The 26830-nt window shown below is 46.1% G+C and overlaps 1 long non-coding RNA gene across 1 annotated transcript; it reads left to right on the top strand.

The window, feature by feature from the left end:
• The first annotated feature begins 6843 nt into the window (after positions 1-6843).
• On the top strand, positions 6844-25354 carry LOC125944092 (uncharacterized). The gene is made up of 4 exons (XR_007466118.1): positions 6844-7150; positions 14584-14654; positions 16950-16996; positions 25179-25354. It is a non-coding gene; the product is annotated as an uncharacterized LOC125944092 (long non-coding RNA).
• The last annotated feature ends 1476 nt before the right edge of the window (positions 25355-26830 follow it).

The following is a 26830-nucleotide window of genomic DNA, read 5'->3' as shown; positions in this document are numbered from 1 at the left end:
CGCAAGCCAACTCTTGCTGCGCAGAAGGAACTGCAGCCTGGCAGCTGCCAGGCGTCTCATGATTAAAGGCTCATCGTGATTAAAGGCCCATTCACACTTGCGACTAGGCGAGGTCGCGCGACCAAGTTAGTCGGAAAGCTACCAGTCGCAAGTAGTCGCAAATGGTCGCTATTCTCGAAATGCGACCGTTGCGGGCCAGTCGCTCACTGCTCGATTTTTGAGTCGCGCGACCGCAGTCGCAGAACAGCTGAACCAATCAGATGCGAAGGAACAGGACGAATACGCTGACGCATATTTTACGCGGCGATGACATTTCAAGCAGACTTGAACGGCATATCGTGAGACATTTCGGTTTAGCGACTCGTCGGTCGCATTTGCCAGTGTGAACATTGATTGTTCGTCTTGAGTAGCTTTCTGGTCGCCAGTCGCAATCGGTCGCGCGACCTCGCCGAGTCGCAAGTGTGAATGGGCCCTAAGAGCGACGACAGTGGCGTTGCAGGCTCTGTTTCTCAATGGAGCACGGGATGAGGTCAACAGGAAACCATCGGCGTTAGTATGTACCCAGTGAGATTTCACGTAACGCTAGCTTGATGATTACTGACCATTCCACTCAGACCAGCGCGTACACATCAGTAGGAAAGCTAGTGAGTACGCATGCGCACAATGCGTACCCACTAGCCTCCACCTGCCAGCAGTGGAAGGAAGAACGCTAGCCTGCCTCCACCATTGAGCCGATTGAGCGGAGCGCTGACGATGCGGCCACTTCGCTTCGTCATTTTTACAGCCAATCAAACTCGACATTTCTGGAGACCCTCTACCCTCCCGCGTGTGAGCGGAGCATGTGCCGTCGATGGCGGAAAAGCACGCTGACGTTCCCAACTTAAGCCGCGCACGAATACCATTCGAGCCTCCACATAAGTGCTAGTGCTGTAAAAATGCGCAGATCAAAGACATTGTTGTATGACACGAAGCTTGTTTAAGTTTGTGAGGTAGCAGCAATAGCTCTTGACACGAGCAGTCGGATAACCAATGGCTATTTGTTGCCTACATCGCCGAGGACGAAGGCAATAACGATGCTTGTCCAGGAAACAATGCTTATTGGAGTTGTATGCAAATAGCACGACACATATGTAAATACATTTAGGGTTCATACGTATTGTGTCAAAAGAAAGTTCATTTTGCATCCATTTTTTGAGACTGGTCAAGAATGCATGAAGCCTGGTCCACACCCAGTTGTACATATACCTATATTACCGAAGTTATTTGCCACTTCCCGTTGAAAATTCCCAGTTACCCAGATTGCATACTAGGCTAGTACCCCGGCCAGCAGCAAGTTGTCTGCTCAGGCACATACCAAGTGCAACAGGTTCATTGCCCATTACAGCGAAGCTGTTAGCCCCTCGTTGGTCGGCATTCTTCTTGTCCGCATCCGTGGGCAAAAATGTTTCCGCATACATTTCCCGTTAAATATTACTCTTCAGAAAGCTGTCTCGGCGACGGCAAAAAAAGTTGGTCAAGAACGGTGCTAACAAGCGGAAGACCTAGACAGTTTTATTGCGATTATCATTATTTGGGAGTTTCACCGAATTTCCGGCATGTCTCTATCTGTGCATGAATGTGTCCGAGCCTAATCATTCACGCCAACTTGGGTCATGGGTATACTGTATGGTCAAATAGGTAAAGCATCGGGCTGCTATGCAGGTTCCTAAACCAACCGTCGGACCAACTTGCGTCACCGTGTAGATAGCACTGGGTGTGAGCCTCTCTTCAATGAACCTGTTTGACGCCAACTTGGGTAACTGGGTATGAGAGACTTGATACGTGCCGCATTTCATTGAACGCCTTCACACATGGTAGAGTCACATGGTATGTGCCTCTCTTGAATGAACATTTTTGAGGGAAACTCGGTTCTCTGGCTGTGTGACACTGGGTGTCCGCCATTCCTCAATGATATACAAATAAAAAAAAACTTCTTAAAAATTTTCTCGGTGCTGGGTGGAATCGAATCCGTGTCTTCGATATTAGGACTTCGCGGCAGGGCTGCAAAAGAGAGCAGCGTGCCCAAAGGAATGCGCGAGAGAGGAGCCATGACTGGCGATATACTGGGTGTCTCTACATTGCTCCAATGTTAATCGCATTAACTGCCAACATTTAATGTAAGATTGGTTGCGCCAGAATTCGTTTTATAATTTGTTTTCTTATATTTAACAGGAACTAGGCAACACATTCTTGAGAACGTGTTGAACGTGTTGAGAACGTAGAGGTGCTCAAGAGCACCTCGACGTATTTCCCTATTTCGTATCCTGACGCACTGGTTAGTTCAAACGCTATCATAACTGCCGTCTGTTCAGTTCAAAACATCTGTTCTTAGTTGATCGTCAGTAGAAGAAGTCGTTTCTTCGGCGCTTCGTGCCTGCGGCCGTTAGGCCTGTCGGGCTAGGCCTCACGCCGGCCGCGTTTCCGTGACGCCCTACTACGTTTGGCACTTACAAATTAAACGCAGAACAACGCTCGTACCCTTATTATTAAAAAAAAAAGCATCACTTCCGACCGAGGACACAAAAGAGATTGGGGCATGTCCCAATTTCTGTGTCCTGTGTCGGCAGCGCTGTTTTTTAAATAATATGAAAAACCACCCACTCGCCCAATTTGCGTTCCTCTTCAGTTCGAACCTAGTCCAGTGTTTTCATATTCACGGCGCCAATTCTGTTCCCATTTTTTGTCGTATTCTTTAACAAATGCGTTCTCCGTAACACTGACGCTTCAGTGGTACTTAGCAGCAATCTATGACATCAAAAGCAGTTAATATTTCCTTCAGAGTCATTTTGAGATATTTCATGGGAATTCGATGCACCAGATGTCAACGAAACCTATACGTAAGCCTTCTTGCTTACTGCAACCATATCAGACCCTTTACAGTTTCTGTTTTCCACCGCAACCATAACAGACGGCATAAATTGGTCTGCTGCGTACAAAGAAGATGGTGTGAAATAAATGTCATTACACTTACCCGTCCACTTCAGCCCTCGGTGCCCAGCGACCTGAATTTCGAATGCGCGTGGTTGTTCGAACTCCACGCGCCCACGAGGCTAGCCGCCGCACCTCATCTTCCCTTTACAATGATAACGATGATGGCAGCCAAAAATTCTACTTATATTTTATCGGTAGTAAGCCTAGGATTGGGTGTTATAAATTGTCGAGACCAGTGCGTATTACGAGAACAATAAGGTGCAAATTTAAAGGAAACAAGTAATAAGCAAAATAAACGAACAGTCGGTACAGAAATGAAACAAAGAAAGGATAAAGTAGTCGAAATGGGAAATATATGTGGTAAATTCCTTGGAAGGGGGGGGGGGGAGGAAATATTCGAAATTCCTAATTTCGTATTTCATGAAGAAATAATAGGTAAACCGATGCAGAGTGATAGAAAGAGAGTAAAATTCCGTGCTAATATGTCTACCATTTCATCTGGAAACGAAAAAGATTAGCATGAAATTTTACTCTCTTTCTATCCCTCTGCATCGGTTTACCTATCATTTCTTTACGAAATACGAAATTACGAAATTCAAATATTTCCTCCCCCCCCCCCCCCTTTCCAAGGAATTTACCACATATATTTCCCATTTCGACTACTTTATCCTTTCTTTGTTTCATTTCTGTACCGACTGTTCGTTTATTTTGCTTATTACTTGTTTCCTTTAAATTTGCACCTTATTGTTCTCGTAATGCGCACTGGTCTCGACAATTTATAACACCCAATCCTAGGCTTACTACCGATAGAATATAAGTAGAATTTTTGGCTGCAATCATCGTTATCATTGTAAAGGGAAGATGAGGTGCGGCGGCTAGCCTCGTGGGCGCGTGGAGTTCGAACAACCACGCGCATTCGAAATTCAGGTCGCTGGGCACCGAGGGCTGAAGTGGACGGGTAAGTGTAATGACATTTATTTCACACCATCTTCTTTGTACGCAGGAGACCAATTTATGCCGTCTGTTATGGTCGCGGTGGAAAACAGAAACTGTAAAGGGTCTGATATGGTTGTAGTAAGGAAGATGGCTTACGTAGGTTTCGTTGTCATCTGGCGCATCGAATCACCATGAAATATCTCAAAATGACTCTTAAGGGAAATATTACCTGCTTTTGATGTCATAGATTGCTGCTAAGTACCACTGAAGCGTCAGTGTTACGGAGAACGCATTTGGTAAGGAATGCGACAAAAAAATGGGAACAGAATTGGCGCCGTGAATATGAAAAAAAACTGGACTGGGTTCGAACTGAAGAGGAACGCAAAATGGGCGAGTGGGTGGTTTTTCATATTATTTAAAAAACAGCGCTGCCGACACAGGACACAGAAATTGGGACATGCCCCACGCTCTTTTCTGTGTCCTCGGTCGGAAGTGATGCTTTTTTTTTTAATAATAAGGGTACGAACGTTGTTCTGCGTTTAATTTGTAAGTGCTAAATGTAGTAGGGCGTCACGGAAACGCGGCCGGCGTGAGGCCTAGCCCGACAGGCCTAACGGCCGCAGGCACGAATCGCCAAAGAAACGAACGACTTCTTCTACTGACGACCAACTAAGAAAAGATGTTTTGAACTGAACAGACGGCAGTTATGATAGCGTTTGAACTAACCAGTGTGTCAGGATACGAAATAGGGAAATACGTCGAGGTGCTGTTGAGCACCTCTACGTTCTCAACACGTTCAACACGTTCTCAAGAATGTGTTGCCTAGTTCCTGTTAAATATAAGAAAACAAAATATAAAACGAATTCTGGCGCAACCAATCTTACATTAAATGTTGGCAGTTAATGCGATTAACATTGGAGCAATGTAGAGACACCCAGTATATCGCCAGTCATGGCTCCTCTCTCGCACATTCCTTTGGGCACGCTGCTCTCTTTTGCAGCCCTGCCGCGAAGTCCTAATATCGAAGACACGGGTTCGATTCCACCCAGCACCGAGAAAGTTTTTAAGAAGTTTTTTTTTATTTGTATATCATTGAGGAATGGCGGACACCCAGTGTCACACAGCCAGAGAACCGAGTTTCCCTCAAATATGTTCATTCAAGAGAGGCACATACCATGTGACTCAAATTGGCGTCGAAGGCGTTCAATGAAATGCGGCAGGTGTCAAGTCTCCGATACCCAGTTATCCAAGTTGGCGTCAAACGGGTGTTTCGCATTTCGCCCGCATTCCGATGGGGGTGAAATGCTAAAACACCCGTGTACTTAGATTTAGGTGCACGTTAAAGAACCCCAGGTTGTCCAAATTTCCGGAGTGCCCCACTACGGCGTGCCTCATAATTAGATCGTGGTTTTGGCACGTAAAACCCCATAATTTAAGAGAGGCACTTACCCAGTGCTATCTACACGGTGACGCAAGTTGGTCCGACGGTTGGTTTAGAACCCTGCATAGCAGCCCGATGCTTTACCTATTTGACCATAGACTACCCATGACCCAAGTTGACGTGAAAGGTTAGGCTCGGGCAAATTCACACACAGAGAGACATGACGCAAACTCGGTGAAGCTCCTAAATAATGATAATCGCAATAAAACTGTCTAGGTCTTCCGCTTGTGAGCACCGTTTTTGACCACATTTTTTTGCCGTCGCCGAGACAGCTTTCTGAAGAGTAATATTTAACGGGAAATGTATGCGGAAACATTTTCGCCCATGGATGCAGACAAGAAGAATGCCGACCAACGAGGGGCTAACAGCTTCGCTGTAATGAGCAATGAACCTGTCGCACTTGGTATGTGACTGAGTAGACAACTTGCTGCTGGCCGGGGTACTAGCCTAGTACGAAATCTGGGTCACTGGGAATTTTCAACGGGAAGTGGCAAAGAAATTCGGTAATATAGGTATCTGTACAACTGGGTGTGGACCAGGCTTCATGCATTCTTGTCCAGTCTCAAAAAATGGATACAAAATGAACTTTCTTTTGACACAATAGGTATGAACCCTAAATGTATTTACATATGTGTCGTGCTATTTGCATACAACTCCAATAAGCATCGTTTCCTGGACAAGTATCGTTATTGCCTTCGTCCTCGGCGACGTAGGCAACAAACAGCTATAGGTAATCCGACTGCTCGTGTCAAGTGCTATTGCTGCTACGTCACTAACTTAAACAAGCTTGCCGTGTCGGGCGGGCTGCTATGGAAGCGAACGTGACGGCGTAGTTGCATTGTCGGCCGCTTGGCTGGGCCGAACGGCGCTAGCTGACAGGGTTGGAACGCGTCAGCTTGCACGCGCGACGGCGTTCCAAGCGCGTTCCTGACGCATTTGCTATGCCGATGCCAGACAACAGCCCCCGGCGTGTGGCGCCGTGGAGGATCACACCGTTTTCGATGCAAGCGGCAGGCCGCACATTTTTCTTTTTTCTTTATCCATGCAGCGGCCGTGGTTCTTCCTTCCACTGCTGACAGGTGGAGGCTAGTGGGTACGCATTATGCGCATGCGTACTCACTAGCTTTCCTACTGATGTGTACGCGCTGGTCTGAGTGGAATGGTCACTAATCATCAAGCTAGCGTTACGTGAAATCTCACTGGGTACATACTAACGCCGATGGTTTCCTGTTGAGCTCATCCCGTGCTCCATTGAGAAACAGCGCCTGCAACGCCACTGTCGGCGCTCTTATTCACGCGAACGGGGTGAGGGTTATGAGGCGCCTGGTAGCCGCCAGGCTGCAGTTCCTTCTGCGCAGCAAGAGTTGGCTTGCGTGCTTCATGGTGACAACGAGTCCTAGGAGTGCGAGCGGAACTCTAAACTCTGTTATTGCTGCCAATGCTACGCCTTTAGCGCGAAACTGACAAATTTCGTTAGTCGTTACAGCCTGTGCAGAGAAGTGAGCATGTGCCGAAAATGAAGTTATGTGCAAAAAAGTTTATGTAAGTGTGCTTGACATTCTAAGAAAGGGAGTATTTCCTCCTAGTTATATTTAGTCGCGACTAAGCTCTTGTGTTGTTTCGGCTTGTTCTCTGTTCATTGTAGTGCGCTAGTTTATTTTTGGCAATGCTGAATCAACTTGCTTGTAATTCCACACTTATGTTTTTTGCACACTTCGCCATGACGCATGAAGGGACATCTGTGTGACATACCAAGACAGTGTGTCCTGAGCTCTACAAGCGCACAGGATCGCCATCGCACACGTAAGTACTTGCATTGTAAGATACTTTGTCATTTGATAGGCTGCAGTTGCAAACTGGTTACTTGCGCTGTGAGCAAACAGTGGTTCGCTCCGTGGTGGACTGGTTTCTTTCACGGGATGCAGGTAAAACGCCGAGGACTATCCCAACTAAAGCACCACTGCATTTAAACAATCTGAATGAAAATTGATTTTTTTTTTACCAACATCGTGCGAGTTTTGGAAGACGTAGGTTTATCGTTTATTCTTTCACAGTTATATAAATGTAAAATTGAAATATAAAAGCACCATGTCTACCCCACCACATGCAGTAACACGAAACTGTGTACTGCTCTTAACTATATCAGCCAGAGCCTTTCAAATAGAAAGCGTTGTTGAATCATACGTGAATGGAGGAACTGACACTGTGTTGTTATGGAGGCTCGAAGGGTGTTCGTGCGTGGTTTACATTGGGAACGTCAGCGCGCTTTCCCACCATCGACGGCGCATGCTCCACTCGCACGCGGGAGGTTAGAGGGTCTCCAGAATTGTGGAGTTTGCGTGGCTGTAAAATTGACGAAGCGAAGTAGACGCATCGTCAGCGCTCCGCTCAATCGGCTCGATGTTGGCGGCAGGCTAGCGTTTTTTCTTCCACTGCTGGCACGTGGAGGCTAGTGGGTACGCATTGTGCGCATGCGTACTACTCACTAGCGCTCCTGCTGATGTGTACGCGCGGGTATTTGTAGAATGGACGGTAAACGTTAAGCTAGCTTTACGTAAAATTTCACTGGGCAACGTCTCGTACCGTGCTCCATTAAGAAGAGGCGCCTGCTGCCAGGGTGCAGTTCTTTGCTAGCAGCAAAAGACTTGGTTTGCCAGCGTTGGCATCCTGCAAGCGAAAAGTGCCGTACACATTTTATACGGCATTAAAGTTCTTTTATCACTAAAGTTGCTCATACCGTGTTTTACATTCATTACAAAGTTGTTCCTCGAAATTTTGTGAATGACAGCCCACAAACAAATGTCATGAAAGAAAACACTGACAACGCAAATCTTCTCAGACTGGAATATTAAAAGTGTGAAACAAAAGCCGGCAGATTCCACGTCCTGTGGGAATCGGATGTTATGCGAAGCAGTGTGCGGGGAGCCTACCAAGTTAAGGAAACAAACTATTAGAGCACCAAGACTTAGGCGGCTGTTTCATGACCTACATGACACGCATGTAACGACATTCATTTCATGAGTCCTGAGGAGTCCCTTTAGCTAGGCCTAAGAGACCTTAATGCGAAAGCCTTAGTCATGCTTATAACTATGACTTCGACCATCAATCTTTAGCCTTTTTCTTTCACTTAGTACCACATCCAAACTCATTACATTGGTTTTTGCGTGTTAATCTTTTTTTCGCTAAGCCATTGCCATTTTTGCTGAGTCATGCTCATGACTATGACTACCACCATTATCCTTTAGTTTTTCCTTCACTTAGTACCCACGTCAGAACCCATTTGAGTGGTTCTTGAGTGTTAATCCTTTTTTAGATGCGAAGCATCTTATAGTCGGGGCTATGTCACTACCTCCATCCATCCATCCGCCGTGCGGCGTCCACACCCCTACTGCGCATGCGCATCCTCCTCCCCCTCCTCTCCTTGTCTCATCTCCTCTCCTCTCGGCATTCCTCCTCTCCTCTCCGACGCTCCTCTCCTCTCCGGATTGCGCAACGAATGGCGACACCTGAGGCTCCGCGCGCGATAATGCGAAGCAGCTTAGGTTAGAGGCTCGACGGTGGGCGCTGCATACTCCGCTGGGGGGCGCCACTGTAGCTCGCGGTATAAAGCCCCAACCAGACGCACGCGTTGGAAAGCGTCCGCACGCGCCGCGCTCACAGGACGTCACGTCGCGTCCGATAGAGAAAGAGGGCGCGCACCCAAACGATGCACGAGGTTCACCTACCAAACGCGCGGAACGACGAACACAAAGCAGGCAGCTTGCCCAGGCTTGCCTGCACGCCGCGCGAAGACAACGTTACTAGGCAAAGTAATCTAGTAACGGTGGCGCGAAGAGTCGTTCCGGAAGTCACGCTGGTTCGCCGTGGTCACTGGTTACGTCATAGGGGTTCTGTGGTCACGTGAGGAGCGTCGCGCGGGCGACAGGGTGGCAGCTTCCGTCGCGGGCGTAAAATTCTAGCAGTGGTAGGTGTCCACGCCGCAACGCGTCCACACGCGACGCAGTGTCCGCGCCTGACGCCGTACGCGCCCAGGCGCGATGCGGCGCGTGCGGACGCTTTCCAACGCGAACGTCTGTTTGGGGCTTCATGACGCGCGCTCCCCTCCTCTCATTCTCCTCCCGCAACGCCACGATGAGTGCCACGGACAGCGCCAGCGTCAACGCCAGTGTCAGAGCCGGGGACAGCGCCGCGGTGGGCTCGAGCCGCTGCCTCGAAACGGCAGCGGCGACAGGCAGATCCCGAACTTGGAGTCGACCCCATGGCTGCTTCGCATACTACTCAGGGTTCCCCTACGGGCATATGGTGTAATTTTTTTGCTATTGCAGACTCATGCTCATGGCTATAACTTCTACCATCATCCTTTAGCGTTGCGGTCACTTAGTACCCACGTCAGAACCCCTTTGAGTGGTTTTATTGCGATAGCAATTATATGGACAATCCAAAGCAGATTTCTGCCGTCGTCGTCGCCGTCGTCGTCGCCGTGAGGTTCGGTATGACATCAACGGCGATGAAATCGTCGCCGTGCTCTGGCAACACCCTCTAGAAAAATATGAAGGCCTTAGCTCTCTTCGCGTGACGTCACACGATGGGGCGGATTGAAAAAAAAAAAGATATGGAATGCTGTTCAAGAGAGGTTGTCTCGCAGGTGCATTGCGCGGAAACATTTTTTTCTGCAAGAACAAGCATGCATATATTTAAAAAAGAATAGAACGCCAGAAAACTGTAGCAGCAAAACATTTATTTACGAAGCCCAGTTTCTTTTTGTGCTGGCTTTATATTAGAAGCAATGCATGCAGTTATTTGGCCTCGAGAGTTGTGGCTTTCCTTTTTTTTTATTTATCGGCAGCGTCGAGAAGTTTGTCGTTCAGCTTCCTACAAAAGTTCTTTAGCAGAATGTTGGTGCTGCACCGCAGGATGTGTTTAAGCACTAATTCAACTGTGTGGCCATTCTCACACGTATCGAAGTCGGACTGCTCTTCACTAGCCAGCAATTGTAGCGTCATTTTCGTTACCACCTGGCGTTGTTCAGGCATCATAAGCAGTGCTGGCTCTGTAGCGAGCTGCTCTACTACAACGTAGCTATGAGCAACTGCGTTAAGTGCAAACATTGATGGATAAACTAAACCTCCTCGGTCCAGCTGCTTCACAAGACCATAATGTTCGTTTGTGGCAGAGACTGTGATCTTCTTGTCCACGGTCAACGAGTCCCTGCATTGCTCGCACTTCAACTTTTTAAGGGTCCCGTATACTGCATAACCTGCAACGTAGACGAGGACTGGGACGACGTCCTGCATCTTCGTAAGAGCCTGGCTGGTAACAACAACGTTGCTGCTGGGAAGCAATGCCTCGACTTGCTTTCGGACACATTCCCAGTGCTGGTCAGGGGAAACTGTAGGCAAGGTGCTCTGCAGGCGCAGCTTGTTTTCGACTTCATATATCTGCCTGATGGAGATGTGATATTGCGCACCTGCCAGCTGCCTATACTTTCCAAACCGATCTTCAAGGCAGTCTGTCTGAATCTTCCCAAAAAGGACATATGACATTCCAAGCTCTTCGAAGCTGTACCTAGCGAGCTCAACAAGCGCATAGGTGGTGTGTTCGAGAGCAGCGTGAGTCTCCTTTGTCAGAGTACCGTTGTCAAAACCTTTGTTCTTCCACTCATCCAGCCACTTCAGAAACATGTGCAAGAAGTCAATTTTTGGATCGTTATCAATGGAAAGCACTGGTTGTTGGAAGTGATCTCTAAGCCTTTCTCCCTTCCATGGAGTTTTGACGTTTACAATTTTCCACCACTTGAGTATGATCTCGACGATTATAGCCGTGGCCTCGAAAGAGAATAGGTTGTGCTTTGCTCCAAGAGCACGTAACGCATCTGGTAAATAGTCATTGAAGATTTGTAAAGCAAGCTTTACGTCCTGCCTTTCAAGACTCGAAGGGTAGAGGGCTTTTCTTGACAGCCCATAGCCATATTTCAACAGCTGGTCACACTCTTTGCTGTGAAGGTCCCTGATTGTTGCAAATGACGCTGTTTGCATTCGCTCTGATTCTGGTGTGTCTCCTTGGATCTCCGGGAAGTAGAAACAAATTTGGTCATTCTTCTGATTGATCCAGTTATTTCGTATGCATTTTAGAATGTGCACTGGGTCTATAACGAAGAACAGCGGCCTTGAAGGGTCTGATGGATGTTGGTACACAATTCTGTTACACGGAGGTGATTCGAAAAGTGACATCGCTTTTCTGTTCACAGAGTTGTTGTCGCTGACGACGCACATAACCCGGTACCCAATCTTTTCCAGCCCACAAATCACGTCTTTAAGCGTCTTTTGCAGGAACTCCGCCTCTACTCGGTGCACCGGCACGATGTGCGCAACTTCTTTGAATTTACACGTCACGCTGCGCACCATGAAAACGAGCGCACAGTTAGCAGCTTCATTTCTATTAATTGCAGCGCCGGTAATATTGCCTCCTTTGTAGTCAAAGTAAGGTTTTATATGTATTTCATCAACCATAACTGTGACAAAGCGCTGGTCATCTTTCAGGTCAGAAATTCTTGGTGTCATGTAGCTGAGGAATGTTTCACTCTGATGCTCTTGTTGAGGACTCATACCATAAGACGAGCACACTGATCTTATCGTCATAGGATGCGGCAAGGTGATGCTTCCATGGCTACGTATTAACGCGTATGCATGGGGGCGATATAGTGAAAACAATACAGCAAAACATGAAATCAGCAGAGTAGCGCCTGCGCTGATTTTTCGATAGGTGCAAGGTGACTTGCTCTTTCAGAAATTGAATACAGTTGGCGTCATCTTCTGCTTGGGACGTGCAAAGCTGATCAAGCAGTAAACAAACAGCCTCGCAAATTTCGGCGACTGAGTTGGACATCAGGTCACAGTCCCACTTCTCCCACCATACCCCTTTTACTGTTAGCGATTTCGGGAACGCAGAGATTTGCACCGAGCTTTTTTACGGCCGTTTTCATAACGTGTAGTGTCACGCTCAAATCTCCTTTCACGCAAACAGAGTATTTCAACCACGTTGCTTCATCGTCGACAATGTGAATGAGAAGAAGCCTTTCATTTCTTTCGATAACATCCCAGAACTTCATCCCTTGGCTCCTTAAGTGGTTGGCAAGTTCGCTCACACTGTTGACTTTATCCTCCTCGCGTGCTCTGATAAATGCCTCGTTGGATTCAGCGATGGCTTTCTGAAGGGCTGCATTCTCTATTCGCGCGCGCTTGGAGTCAGGATCTTCCCTCCTCGCGGTCTTTCTGGACAAGTAGCTCGAATGATTCGGGAACTTCGACGGTACAGCGTCTGGGCGAAGGCGCACATGAGATAGCGGCACTGTCATTACGCGGCCAGTTGCTTGATCTGTATGCGTTGCGTCTCGAATAATGTCCTCGTCCATGAAGTTCACATACCTAGAAAAAAAAAATACGCTCCAATCAGCAAACCGACGGCTACAGGTCACACAAACATGCGGCTCATGAGCCACTTACACATGTACGTTTATATTCTTTCAATTAACTAACACCTAAATAAAAAAACTTACCCTGGAATGTTCGGTGACCGTGAGGTTTTCCCGTGGCACAGCGCGAATCCAAGCGTCCCTTAGAGCTTGATCTCTCGGGAACTTGAAGACGTGCACCTTCGTGTCCCCCGTGTAGTTTCCGCGGCATCGAGGTACACAGCATTTGCACGGCATCGCGGCGGGATTCTTTTCACAGCGAGGAAAACACGTCCGACTGAACAGCGAAGAGATGTACGACTGTACATACGCGCCGGGGAATGAGTTTCTGGAGACGCGCGATCAACGCGCACCAGCGCGATCCGGACGCGCGGATGCGTCGTGTCGCGGCGACGGGCAAAACCGCAAAACGCGCTCGCCGCCTCATGCGTCCGCCCCATCTGCTGACGTAGCGCGAGTGGAAAGGGAAAAGAACTAAGGCCTTCATATTTTTCTAGAGGGTGTTGGCTCTGGACGCTGTATGTGCGAGTGAAAGGGCGCGAGGGACGCGCGCTTTCACAGGGAGCGAACGCACGTCGGAGAGCAAACGCGCGTTCTGCGCCGTGCTCCCTGAAGGGCTGCAGAATTAAGCGTCTCTTTCCTAATTTCCATATATAGAGAGCAAACGCAACTTTTTCCGTCGCGCGAAAGGCTGTGGGGGGATGGGAGGGAGGGAGGGGAGGCGACGTTTAGCTGCGGCACCAAATACGTATTTATATAAATACGCCGCGCGCGTTCGGTGCGAACGCGGGCAAAACGCCGATGGCGTCGACAACAGTTCTGCGCGTTGCTGGTGCTGCTGCATGTCCAAGTTTATACAGCTGATAAAACTACTATCCTTACACCGTATAGCTCTCTACTAATTTGCTATCGCAATTGGTGCTTCGCCTTTCGGGTGAAACTGCGACAAATTTGTTTTAGTGTTAATCTTTTTTCGCCGAGTCATTTTCATTTTAGGCTGCTGTTTTATGACCTACATGACACGCTTGTCATGACATTCATGCCACGATCTGTTATTTCTGTTTGTCATACACTGTTGTCATTCGATGCCAATTGTGGTACTTAACAAGTTAACGAAACGACCATGAGAGCACCAAGACGTAGGGGGCTGTTGCATGACCTACATGACACACATGTCATGATATTCATGGCATGACCTATCATTTATGTTCGTCATAGACTGTTGTCATAGTATGCCAATTTTGGTAAATACCAAGTTAACGATACAACCATGAGAGCACCAAGACGTAGGTGGCTAGATAGATAGATACTGTCAAAGTGGCAAATTTTGCCAAGAAATGCTTAGCATTTAATAACAAAACATCGGCTAACTCAGGAGGCCGCGTTTCTACCAGAAAGCTCGTCTTCGTCCATAGCGTTCGCCATTTCCCTGTAAACATTACGGTTACGTAAGCTGCAGTTGCCGGGAAGCGTGAGAAGCAGTCGGGGATCTTTGAATGCTATCACGTTCCACTCTCAAAGGCGAAGCTTAAGCATCCTCCAAATTTGCATGTGTGTCGTATAAGGCTCAAATTACACCTGCAGGCGGACGCATAAAGCATTTGTACGCAGGGTATCGACAGCCGTTACGGTCACAGGACAGTCATATAGGTGTTGACTCAGTTATGTTTTCAATTAGACATTAGGTGTGGCACCTTTAGTTTAAACATTGAATTTGTGAACAAGATAAGATCCACATGTTGTTGATGGTGATGCGTTCTTGCAGGTGCAGGTAGCCCCATGGCGGCCCTTCAATTTGTCGCACGCGTTCTCAACCGTGTCTAAATTTGAGGAAAGGTAGGTTCCCCTGAGTAGCTCCGTGACGAGCACAAACAACGCTACTTCCGCAAAGTTGTTGCGTGGAAAAATGCAGACGAGAGACAGTATACATAAACTAGACAACCAAATACCAACTGACCTAAAAGCGACTGCTCGCGTCAGCTCAAAAATTGTCGCCGCCAATCACAGAACCTCTTGGCCCCTTTCTCATCACTGGTGCTGATCCGTAGCAACATTTCCGGCTCTGTGTAACTTCTCAGATCTAAAAATTAATCAGAGGCAGAGCGATCCATCCGATTACTGCTAGTTGTTTGACAATGATAAACACGGGAAACTTCCAAATAAAAAGAATTTTATTTTTTGAGCAGAGCTTTTAAAGCCCTGTTTACGTCTTGTCAGGAGGTCAGTGTCACTCGGTGATCTTTGCAGAGTGGCAGTCGACACCAGTCCTCTTATTTAGTCTCGCATAATAAGTACGTGCAATCCACAACGCCTCTTAAGGGACCCTGAAACGATTTTGTGCAAACCTACTGAGTCGTTAGAGTAGGTCCTTCTGATCATTAATTGACGCATCGAAGCGTTCCACGTAAAGCGTGTAATTTATTATAAGGTCTTAAAAAGGCACATCGCTACAGATCGCAGCACGCCAACCGGCTGAGTTTTGTGACCAAGTGACGCGATCTGACCATAACGCGTCAGTAGGTCCAGCTATCCGATTAGCTGCGCACGGCGCGCCATCGATAATTTTTCCAACATTATGGTGAACAAATGTTGTTCGTAATAGTTTAGTACTTCCGGCCCACATCAAGTGTCGTCTGCTTGTGTTAAAACGTGTTCGGTGTTGACGAGAGCTGCGCCGTCAGTGTTGGTCTTGTTCTTTCTTTTCGCGAGCACCATGGTTCGCCCTTGTTGCGTTGTGGGCTGCAAACGTAGCGATCGGCGACATGTCAGGCTGCGACACTGTGCCGCCCCGCTGCAAGGCAGCAGACGAGCGGAGTGGCTGCAGGGCATCAGACTGTCGGTATCCAAACGACGCCAGCATCTAGTCGTTGGCGGCCATGCACTTCACGTCGAAGTATTGCTACAATAGAGTTCTGCGTGTGCGGTATTCAGGTAAACGCAAGCGCAAGTGTACTGGCCGTTTTACCACGTTTTACGTTATGAACGGAGGCGCGAACGTGAACTGCTTGCACGGTGCAGCCACCTGGCGGCACAAAGCTCAACCAAACACACAGCTAATATAGCAGTAACCACGTTTTTTCTACTTTGCTGCTGGCTCAATTTTTTGGCAGGAGCGTAATCTTGAACACGTTGTCTTTTTGTGTGTTTAAAATATTTTACACTTGGTTACAGGAATAATAGCTCTGCATTTAGCTGGTTAACCTCTGCGCCACCAGATGGCTGGACCATGCATTCCGATCTAAAGTCCCTATATAAGAAAAGTACCGCCATCTACTCTTTCCTCCGCCGCCTCCTCTCCTAAAGCGCTTGCTTTTTCTTTACTTTTTGCTTGCGAAAGCCAAGTCGATGGTGGCGCACCTAGAAAGTCCACGTTGAAGCTTTCAGGCCGGGCGCGCGCCGCCGCCGCCGCCGGCGACTGCGGCTGCGCAGAGGACTTTCAACATGGCTCTGAGGCAGAAAAAAAGAAAATATAAAGAAGTGAAAAGCGCGCGCTATCATCGTCCAATCGGAGATACAGGATAACACAGGAGAGAGCGAAGCGGCATTTGTCAAAGGATGGCGGTACTTTTCTTATATAGGGATTTTATTCCGATCAGGTTGCTCACGTACGTCTACGCTAAAGGTCCTTCATCACACTGTATGGAGGGGCTTCAGTTTACGCCTCTGCCTATCGGTCAAAACACCCAGCTCGCCTGTGGTTACCGGAATACTGGGCACGCTCGGCGCTGCGACAAAACGCTCGCAACGCACGCAGCTTGATCGCTCTCGCTGGGGATCGACGGCCGGGCGGCTAGCGGAGTGGTTGGAGAGCCTTCGCGCGCTGGCTCCAACACAGCCGGAAGTAGATGACCACACGTCACAACATTACTTAGAGCCAGCGAAGGCGGAGCTTAGCTCCGATCACTCGGCGAACGAGTTGAGGAGGAAATGCATGACTAGGGAGGAGGATAACTTGTAATCGTTTGTAGCTCTCTTAATATGAGACGCTTCACTTAAGTTGTGACGCGAATGTTTTACTGTAGCTGTACCCTACGCGTCTACAAAACTTGTCCGAACCGTTTCAGGGACCCTTTAAAAGGAGGAAAATGTTTTGCTTTTCTATCATGACGCAACTTGTTCACATTTTTTCAGTCGTACCTCGCCGGCCATGTCGATCGCAGTTCTCCTCGTATGCATGAGTAAGATATACTTTCATATGCGTTCCCTTCTGTAGTTCTTTCTTTCTTTCTTTATTGATGTATTTAGTACAATATAATAATTGTCCTAGGGGGCACGGTTAAAGGCAATACATTGCCTGACTGGGCCGTGCCACCCATACAGCACCAGCAGCAGTATGACAGTACAGAACATTTTAAAGACACGTGTGAAAATCAATTATACTTACAATAAACAGATTGATCGCACAATTCAAAAAAGGAAAAGAAAATGAAAGGCAAGTACAACTTTATACATGCATCTTATAAGCATTTAAGGTGAGTGCAAGAAAGGAATGAGCAGTACATTATTAAGCCTAATGTTATCAATGTGTGCTGGGCTGCTGAGCATGAGGTCGCGGGATCGAATCCCGGCCACAGCGGCCGCATTTCGATGGGGGAGAAATGCGAAAACACCCGTGTACGTAGATTTAGGTGTACGTTAAAGAACCCCAGGTGGTCCAAATTTCCGGAGTCCCCCACTACAGCGTGCCTCATAATCAGCTCGTGGTTTTGGGACGTAAAACCCCATAATTTAATTTTTAATTTTAACGTTATCAATGTTCTACGCGTAGCTGTGATCAAGCGAGACTGTGGTGTTTCAAGCGTACCTATATATCATAAGAAGCGAACAAACAGTGACACCAAGGACAACATAGAGGAACTTACTTGTACTTACTAATTGAATTAAAGAAATGATAAATCAATGAAAATAGATGAAAAAATAACTGGCGGCAGGTGTGGAACGAACCTACGTCTTCGCATTACGCGGGCGATGCTCCCACCATTGAGCTACCGCGGCGCCGTTTTCCCATCCACTTTCTGTCGTATTTATGTCTTACAACTAGAATTAACCCTGGGAGTGTTAGCCAGCGCCACCACTCACAAACCTAGGCAGCGGATGTGGAACATCCTTTCTGCCGCAGGCGTCACGAGTACCTGATCTTTTTGGGTGAAGGCAATTGGTCAATAAACCCACATATGCTACCTGAAGGCATCAATGCTGCCGGATTCCAGCGCTCGTTATGTAATGAACGCAAAGAAAGGGAACCGAGGGGCCCAATTTTTAATAGTATAATAGTAAGAAGTCAGCAAACATAGACACCAAGGACAACATAGGGGAAATTGCTTGTACTTATACTGAATTAAAGAAATGACAAATTTATGGAAATGAAAATGGACGGAAAAACAACTGGTCGCAGGTGGGGAACGATCCCACGCCTTCGCATTACGCGAGCGATGCTCTTACCATTGAACTACCGCGGCGCCGTTTCCCCATCCACTTTCTGGGGTATTTGCTTTTTTACTACTGATATGATTAAAAAAAAACGGGCCCCTCTGCTACAAAATCGACAGACGTATAACATATACCACTAATTCGTGAGTAGGACATTTGCGACACACTCGTTAACATTCTAAAGAATTTACGTAAACGAGCATAAACCAAATTTGTTCGCTTGAGATGCTCGAATAGATGCGTTTACGAAACTGATGTCTGGTTTTCGTCTAAAGTTACGTACGGATTCGTAAACTTCGTGCTTCAATCTTTTTCTTCCAAGTTGAGAATTTTTTTTTATTTCTGTAAAACATTTGGGGTCTTTAACCGAAATTCAACTTGCATCAGTTGCTAGAATTTAACCATCTCTCAAAAATTCAATGACTTCTATTCTGATCATACCAGCGGCTCTCAAGAAGGAATTTCTGCGTTATGTATGCGTTTTAATATAGGGGCATTGGAGTTGGCCCCGAGCTAGACCTTCCTTTAGAGTGTTGACGGCAACGGCAGAGACCTAGACTCGCAACAGGATGCACGATGCATTGGGGTGGAGCAATGGAGGTTTCGGATGACTTTCTTTCTTTTAAGTGCGAAACACTTTAGGGGCCCTGTCGGCGTGTAATGTGATCTCACGTCGTCGTGGTCACGCGCAAAAACAATGTCAGAACAAGTGCAGAATTTATCAAAACCTGTTCAGAATAAATTAGCATGATTCAGAATAATCTAAAAGATGGGAATAATGAAGCCGTAAGAGCATTAATTAGCAGAAAATCGTGAAAATCTTGTAATGTGATCTGCTGTCGTCAGGGTCAAAACAGGGTCAAAACTAGTGCAGACTTGATCAAAACCGGTTAAAATAAACCAACACGATTCAGAATAATCTAAAAGATATGAATAATAAAGCATTATGCGCATTAACAGAAACTCGTGAAAATTGTTTCTCAAACGCCATTCTTGTACCAGCTCTGGGCAAGAGAGGGCGCCACCACCCCACAAGTGCACGATTCCTCCTCACTTCAACGCTACTACAGCAAATAATCAGTGCGCGCCGTGTGGCAAGAGAGAAGGAGTTGGCGCGCTCCGGAACTTCCCTTGTGCCATGGAGTTGCAGGCGCGCATCGAGCGACAACGCTGGCGCATCGCTGTTTCGCATTTCCCCAGGTTTCACGTTAGTGGAGCTGCATTAGCGCTGGCTTTGAAGCACAGGATGTCTCTTTTTTTTTTTTATTAGCCAAGATTCCGTAACTAAATCCACGTTGAAGTCACCATTGAGGATGAATGGAGTGGTTCTATAGCACTCCGATTCAAGGCAACTTAATGAATCAACTACTAACTCTTTTTTTTTTTAGCTGAGTTTCCCGTAATGCCTTGGTGTCACTAGGTAAGGAGGCAGGGAATATCAAAGTGATCCCTGCTGTAATTGGTTATCCTCAGATAGGCCTTCTTCCTCTGTCATGCGAATGTTTTGCTGTGGTAACTGTTATGGATTCTAATGTAGTTATCAGCACCTTCGCATCCTCTTCCGCGCAACCTCTCGATCGTGTTACTTGTTACAGCGTTTCGCACCCTACATTGAAACAAAAAAAGCCTATCGCACACACCACTTGGTTGCTGTGGTGTATGCAAAAGACGCAAAAGTCGTAAACGCACTCCATGAAAGCCACGGCGGTTGCACCTTGGTTGCATCGCCCTGATGAAATGTTTAACTTGGTAGCGGCGTGAAATTCCTGCTAGCGACAAGCATCGAGCATGCGCGCATGAAAGTTTCTGACATCAAACATCGCAGAGAAAGCTAACCTTTCGCCGCGAAAGGCCCACCCGACAACGGCATGAATCTAGTAGCCACATCGATTAAGTTTCAGGTGTCATACTTGTGACCGAAATCGTCAATTACATGAACAGAATTAGTCTTTTTTTTTTTTTTTTGCCGCCTATTTGAGAGCGGCACTGCTTCCTCGCACAAGCGGGAAGCCGGGTTGACAGTTTTTTTACACGAAAAGGTTCTCTGCCGTGCTACACTGAAAAGCTGCCCATGTACGCACAGAGCGCAATTATCATCCCGCAAATTCCCGGCATTCCAGCGAAATTGAGACACTTTACCATATTGTGCCTACCTAACGGAAGGGAAAGTAGTCATAAAAAAGATGCAAAAGTTTGCTTTAACAAAAGAGCATGTGCTCTAGATGACGTATATTTGTAGCAATTACGATATTTAGGTATCATTTGTTTTATCACTAAGTAATTGCGTAGAAAACAAAACCAGCAGCCCGTACCGTTAGCGAAGTAAAGATGGTAGTGCACTCCTGCGGCCGCGCTATTCAACAAGACAGCTGCAGCATCAAGCGAGCCAGTAGCCATGGTCGGGCAATTAGTAGAAGGTTCGCAAAGAATGCGTCATCTTAAAAGCAGAGAACCATTATTAAACCAAATCCGTTACAGTTATACGTAATTTTACAGCGTACACGTAGATTCTTCATTTAGAAATTATTTAACAACACTGTGAGCCTTTGCACATGCAGGCCAAAACAGGAAGTGGATTGTGAAAATGAACATGAGCATGCGAATAACAGGAAAAAAGAATTTAAGGAAGAAAATTCATAAAGAAAACTGTCATAATACAACACTTGTGTTCAAGACGACAAGAAACTTACTTTGTTTTCCATGAATCAAGAAGGAATACCAAAAGACGCTCACAAAAATTACAATATCAATCGTATGCTGTCATTGCAGTTAAGGGGATGCAATAAAATACCACTTTTCACAACATTGCATTAATTACATCTCAAATCATAAAGTAGCATACAATTGCACGTGTAACATTGTCCAAGCATTCATCCGACGCATTATATTGTGAACTACTCGGTCAAATGCTCTAATGCGCAGCAAAAACATAACTTCAATTTTGCTAAAAAGGCATCCACAGAATCTGATTCAATAATTTCCTTTGGCAATGCATTCCAGACTTCTACAGCCCAAGAACAACAAGAAAAAAAAATGCATACTTGAACGTGTCGCATTGTGTGAGATACTGTCTGGTATGCTTATTATGGCAGATTCTGGTGGAATGTCGATGTGGTGGCTGCATGTTATCCCGCGTACTTATATTAATATTCTCATGATATAGCATAAAATGAAACTTAATGACAGCCACACGACGCCGACGAGCACGGGTATGCCGTGCTGCTTGGTTTCTAACAGCACTTATGCTCTTGTGTCGAGAATACTTCGAGTATATAAGTTGCAATGCTTTATTTTGGATACTTTTTAGTTTCTGTGCCTGTTCTTTCTGGTTCGAGTTCCACAGTATGCTCTCATACTCAAGAAACGGCCTTACCAAAGTTTTATATGCTGGTAGTTTTACACAGTTAATTTTCTTCGCAAGAAACCGAGTGGCCGAAACGCCTTCGTACATGCGATATCTATATAAGTATTCAATTTAAACGCATTTGTAAATGTTACGCTCAAATATTTTACTGTGTCAATTTGTATTAAATCGTTACCCGTTAATCTATAATTGAACTTGAAGATCGTCTTTCTATGAGTTATGGTTACATATTTTGTTTTTATAAGATTATTTTCCATTACCCACAGGTCACTCCAGCGGCCTATACTGTTTAGTGTAGTATTTAATCTAAGCTGGTCATCGATTCCACTCATGCAATTGTAAATTACCAAGTGATCAGCGAAGAGCCGCAATTTTACTCCATTTTCTGCGCAACCAGTCATGTCATTATCGTATATAAGAAATAATAATGGCCCTAATACGGAGATCTGTGGCACCCCTGAATAAACTTCTAGTTGGTCAAAGTCATATTTACTTATGGCAATAGACTGAGTTCGGTTTGACGGATAGGCTGGTATCCATTCTACGATATTGTGTTCAATTCCGACACACCTTATCTTATCAGTTAGTTTACAGCGCACGACACGACTATAAGCCTTCGAAAAATTAACTAAAATGGCATCACCTTGGAATTTGGAGGCAAATATTGATGCGAAGTGATATGTTATAACTGCTAATTGTGTTCTAGTTGACAGACCTTTTCTGAAACCATGTTGCAAATGATATAGTACTTTTTTTCTTCAAAGAAGGTCACGAGTGCTTTATTTACTGTATGTTCCATAAATTTACAGCAGCAACTTGTTAGTGATATTGGTCTATATGTTTCCACGTATAATTTATCGTTTTCTTTATAAATGTTGATTACTTTGGCGCGTAACCAATCATTGGGAAATGAAGCTGTATTAAGCGATTCGGAAAATACAATCTATACAAAAGGGAGACAGTTGCTGCGCGTATCGTTTCAAAAATAAATTTAATATATATTATCGGCCCTCGACGCCTTGTTGGTGTCTATTTGCAAAAGCAAGTTTAAAATGCCTGACTCTGTTATCACAACTTTGCCCATCCGGGCGTCAGCGATTACCACGGGCGCACTTGAGGTCGGCGAGTGCATGAAAATATCTACGCGCGGACTGGAAATACTAGGTGCTAAATGTATTTGTTACAATGCGCATGTCTTCTATTACCAAACCTGCCACTTTTATTTTACTGCTCATGCCTTCTGGCTTCAATAAGTAGCGCCAAACGTCTTGCGGTCGATTCTTCATGAAATTCGTTAACGTATTTTAAAGGAAACCGTCCATTGCAGCTTTTTAGCTTGAATTTGCATGTGAGCTCTCTTATCTATGCAGAATTTATCCTTTTTGTTCGTGGTCTTCTCAAATCTTGTTTTAGGCGAATTATGCTCCGCGTGATCCACGGTGTTTAGCGCTCAGTTCTTTTGCATTTTGTTAGTACGAAATAATTTTTGCAATGCATGATACCCTTTTTTAGTTCTACCCAAAGACCTCTAACACACCTCCGCAGGACTGAGAAGAGGAACTATCCATGGTTTCTTCTAAGTGATCAATAACGCTCTCATCATTAGCTGGTCTATATTCTTTGAAAGCTATTCGAGATGGTTCGACCTTACTGCTAGCGCTCATGCTCAGAGTGAAAAATGTTAGAACCAGCGTTTTATGAACGGAAATCCCTTCTTCAATGTGTATATGGTGCGTTATCGACTGCGATACTAAAGGAAGATCAAGTATTGAGTGGGCATCTTCTTGGACACGCGTAGGTTCTTTAACGATCTACGATAAAGAAAAACTGAACATTATATCAAACAGGTGTCCACATTTCTTTGCATCTCTGTTGCCAATGCAACTTATCCTAGTCTATCCCAGTTTAATTAGAAGCAGCAGTTAATAACAGCTTTTATAATTATTCATATTGCTGTATATACGTATTCCTCAGGCGCTTGAGGGTGTCCGTAAATCGGCCCTATTAGCAATGAGGTACTCTCCAACTGAATAATGCACCAAGCACGTTTCCAGACTCTTCTTGAAATGTTAAACAGCTTTTGATTATGATATATAGCTACGCAGCCTCCACGGCCATCGCGATTTCTGCACATCAATGAATATGAGGCAGGTTTTAAGGAACAAAGGTAACATTAAGAAGATGTAGGTAAAATGCTGGATCGATAAATATGTACACATTACCTGATAATCTCAAGCACGCTAGGTGGCTATGTGTTACCGCCCTTTTCGAAGGGGATACTAATAAATCATAATTGTGAGGCAGTGGGAGCTTAACAGAGTATGTCGGAGAAGGTTGGCACGACACCGAGGGGGAGGGAACATTCACCCATGGAAGCATGGGGAGTCGGCAGGAGCTGTTGGAAAAGAGGAGGCCGCAGGAACGGGTGTGCCATCCCCGCCACGGTCTCTCGCTATTCATAGCATGATCGCCTTCAGCTCAGACACGCCACAAGATATGCGCACTCGTCAAACGCGCGTGCACTCACCTTTAAGGCGGCGGTCCCACTCCGGCGGCACGAGTCCCCCGTTTTCAGTACTTTTGGAGCAACTGTGGGGGTTCTTCTACTTAGGATATAAAGTTGGCGTATATATCATAAAAAGCTTAGTTCTTGTAGATCCTAACAATATATAATATAAAAAATATTGAATAAGTTGATTTAGAAATAAATGTTCAAGAACAAGCATGAGATACATGGTTTTTGCGAACTGTGTCTCAGTTGTGACCATATTTAGAAGGAACTACCGCATTTACTGCATTGCAGCTTGCTCTGTAGCTTCAGGGCATGTTTATCTGTTTCCTAGACGCAGCAAAATAATTTTGAATTTTTACTTTTTGGATAATTTGCTTTTGAAGATTGCCAAATATCGCAACCATCTGTTGTAAACAGCCCGGTAACTACAAGCTCAAGGAAGTTAAATTTTGGATAAATTAGAATTCAAGCAATTTCCATTTCGGACGAAAAATTTCATTCATGTAATTTTATTAGTTTTAAACCGCAGCTTCGTAGCTTTACTACCTTCCCGCAAAAATCGGCAAAAGTAAAACCAGAATTCTAAATATTGCTTGATTTCGGCCGCATTATTAGGAAAACTAATAAAGGTACATCAATGGAATTTCGCACAATCACATGAAATCTTATATAGCTACACGCTTGTATGAGAGTACCTTATTAATTGCAGACGTATCACCTTTTCCCAAAGTGGCTGTGTGACGCAAGCACACAACAGTGACAGGCAAATCTCGAATTGAGATCCCCAATGCCGCCTGTGAATTTCATTTGAGCCAGGCACAAACAACATGAGTTGGAGAAAATATTGTGAGCGCCTTTCATTCGTAATTTTGTCTCCAATTAAACCATCTATTTGCATAAAACATATCTTGTGAGGTTTTTATAAGGATCATCTAGCACTCGAGATTGATTGACTATATAATGAATGGCCCCTCTTAATTATGACCTTCATACAAGCGTCAATTTTAGAATGCTCACCTTGTTGACGCCATGTCTTTTCTCTTATTATCTGCAGTTCTGGCCAACGACTTCCTCTACTTCGTGACATTGGCTCTGCGACGCTTTGGATTTGATGTTCACGGTGTGCGGCTGCATAGCGCAGCCGCACACCTTCAAAATTTCCTCCCCGAGTTTTTATTAACTAGATTAATTGACATCGGTATTCATGGTTTTTCTTGGAGATATACGTTATTTTGGGGACTTGTTTTTTTTAGCACATTAAAAATTTTCTTTTGAAACCTTCATGACAAATTCATTTTCCCAAATCACACAGATCATGGGTCATCAGGGAGGCAGAATACGTGAAGACAGGGGACAGACTTTGTCACCCCTTGTCACCTCCCAGCGGGCAATTGGTACACCCTTTCCGCAGGAAGTCGGCGCAGCCTGTGTAGCCGCAGGATGCAGCAGCATGCCTGCAGACATCGATGGTGGTCATAGGATGCAGCCTGTAAGCAGACATTCGAGAGAATCTCTGACGCCCACCTATCGGGAGCTGGCATGCACGCATACAATGATATAACAGACGCAATAGTATTCTTCGCACTCTTCGTCTCCGATTTCTTCGTGGCTGCCTGGTTTGAGAAGAAGAACATAAACTTTATTATCAAATCGATAAGATTTGAGTCCGGCGTATATTTAGTGGGTCTGGGCACTCGCCGCAGACGCGGTTCCGACACCTTGTCTCGAAGCGGCTTCCTCGGCTCGCTGGACGGCCCAGAGCTGTACTGTCAGGTTCGAGCTGAGCAGTGCGGTCTTCCAACGCGCGCGGAGGCTGGCGGTGGAAGAGACGGAGGTGTCGGCGCTGCCCGAATTGTTTATGTCCTGACATTCCCATAACATGTGATTAAGTGTGGCAACCTTGCCGCAGGATGTGCATCTGTTTGTAGTGTACATGTCTGGATACATGGCGTGCATGAGTCTTGGGTTTATGTAAGAATCAGTTTGTAAATGCCTGTAGTGTACTGCTTGCGCCCTGTCTAGCCTAGCGTGAGGGAATGGGTACACGCGTCTCTGTAACTGGTAGTGCGTCGTGATGTCGTGGAACCTGGTCAAACGATCCTCCCACGCCCAGACGTTTGCAGTACCCCGCGGGGGCTCTTCCTCCGATGATGCTCGATGAGTGAGGCCTCGAGCAACGCGGTGAGCCGCTTCGTTGGGGGTGCTCAGTCCAGTGTGTGCCGGGATCCATAGCAAGTGACTTCGGTTATCGACGTTGGCCTCTCCCTGGTGTATGGGATGTCGCTTGAATATGTGATACGCCTCTGGGAGGAAGCCCTTAAAAGCGGCGACCTCTCGCTTCAACTTCGGGCTGTCCAGAGGGCCTGCGAGAGGGCGGAGGGCCACGGTCTTCCGGTCCCTGCGTGGGAGCGGCTCGCGACTGCTACCGACTCCCCCTGAAAGGGGGCGTCCAAACGCAGTTCCTCAGGACCTGAATAAAAGTTCTTTGTCTGTCTGTCTGTCTGTCTGTCTGTCTGTCTGTCTGTCTGTCTGTCTGTCTGTCTGTCTGTCTGTCTGTCTGTCTGTCTGTCTTGCGATATGCGCCCATTTGAAAAATTGTGAATTGCCGTTTGCGAATCGCAGATCACGTATGTAGCCTTGGTTTGTGTGAGGGCCAGTGCTATGGCCGCTTCCTCTGCCGCTTCGGCATATGTCGTGTTCACGGTG

The sequence above is a fragment of the Dermacentor silvarum genome, chromosome 3, assembly GCF_013339745.2.
Source record: "Dermacentor silvarum isolate Dsil-2018 chromosome 3, BIME_Dsil_1.4, whole genome shotgun sequence".
Lineage (NCBI taxonomy): Eukaryota > Metazoa > Arthropoda > Arachnida > Ixodida > Ixodidae > Dermacentor > Dermacentor silvarum.
Note: the sequence above shows the minus strand (reverse complement) of the source record. Positions and strands in the feature narration are given on the sequence as shown.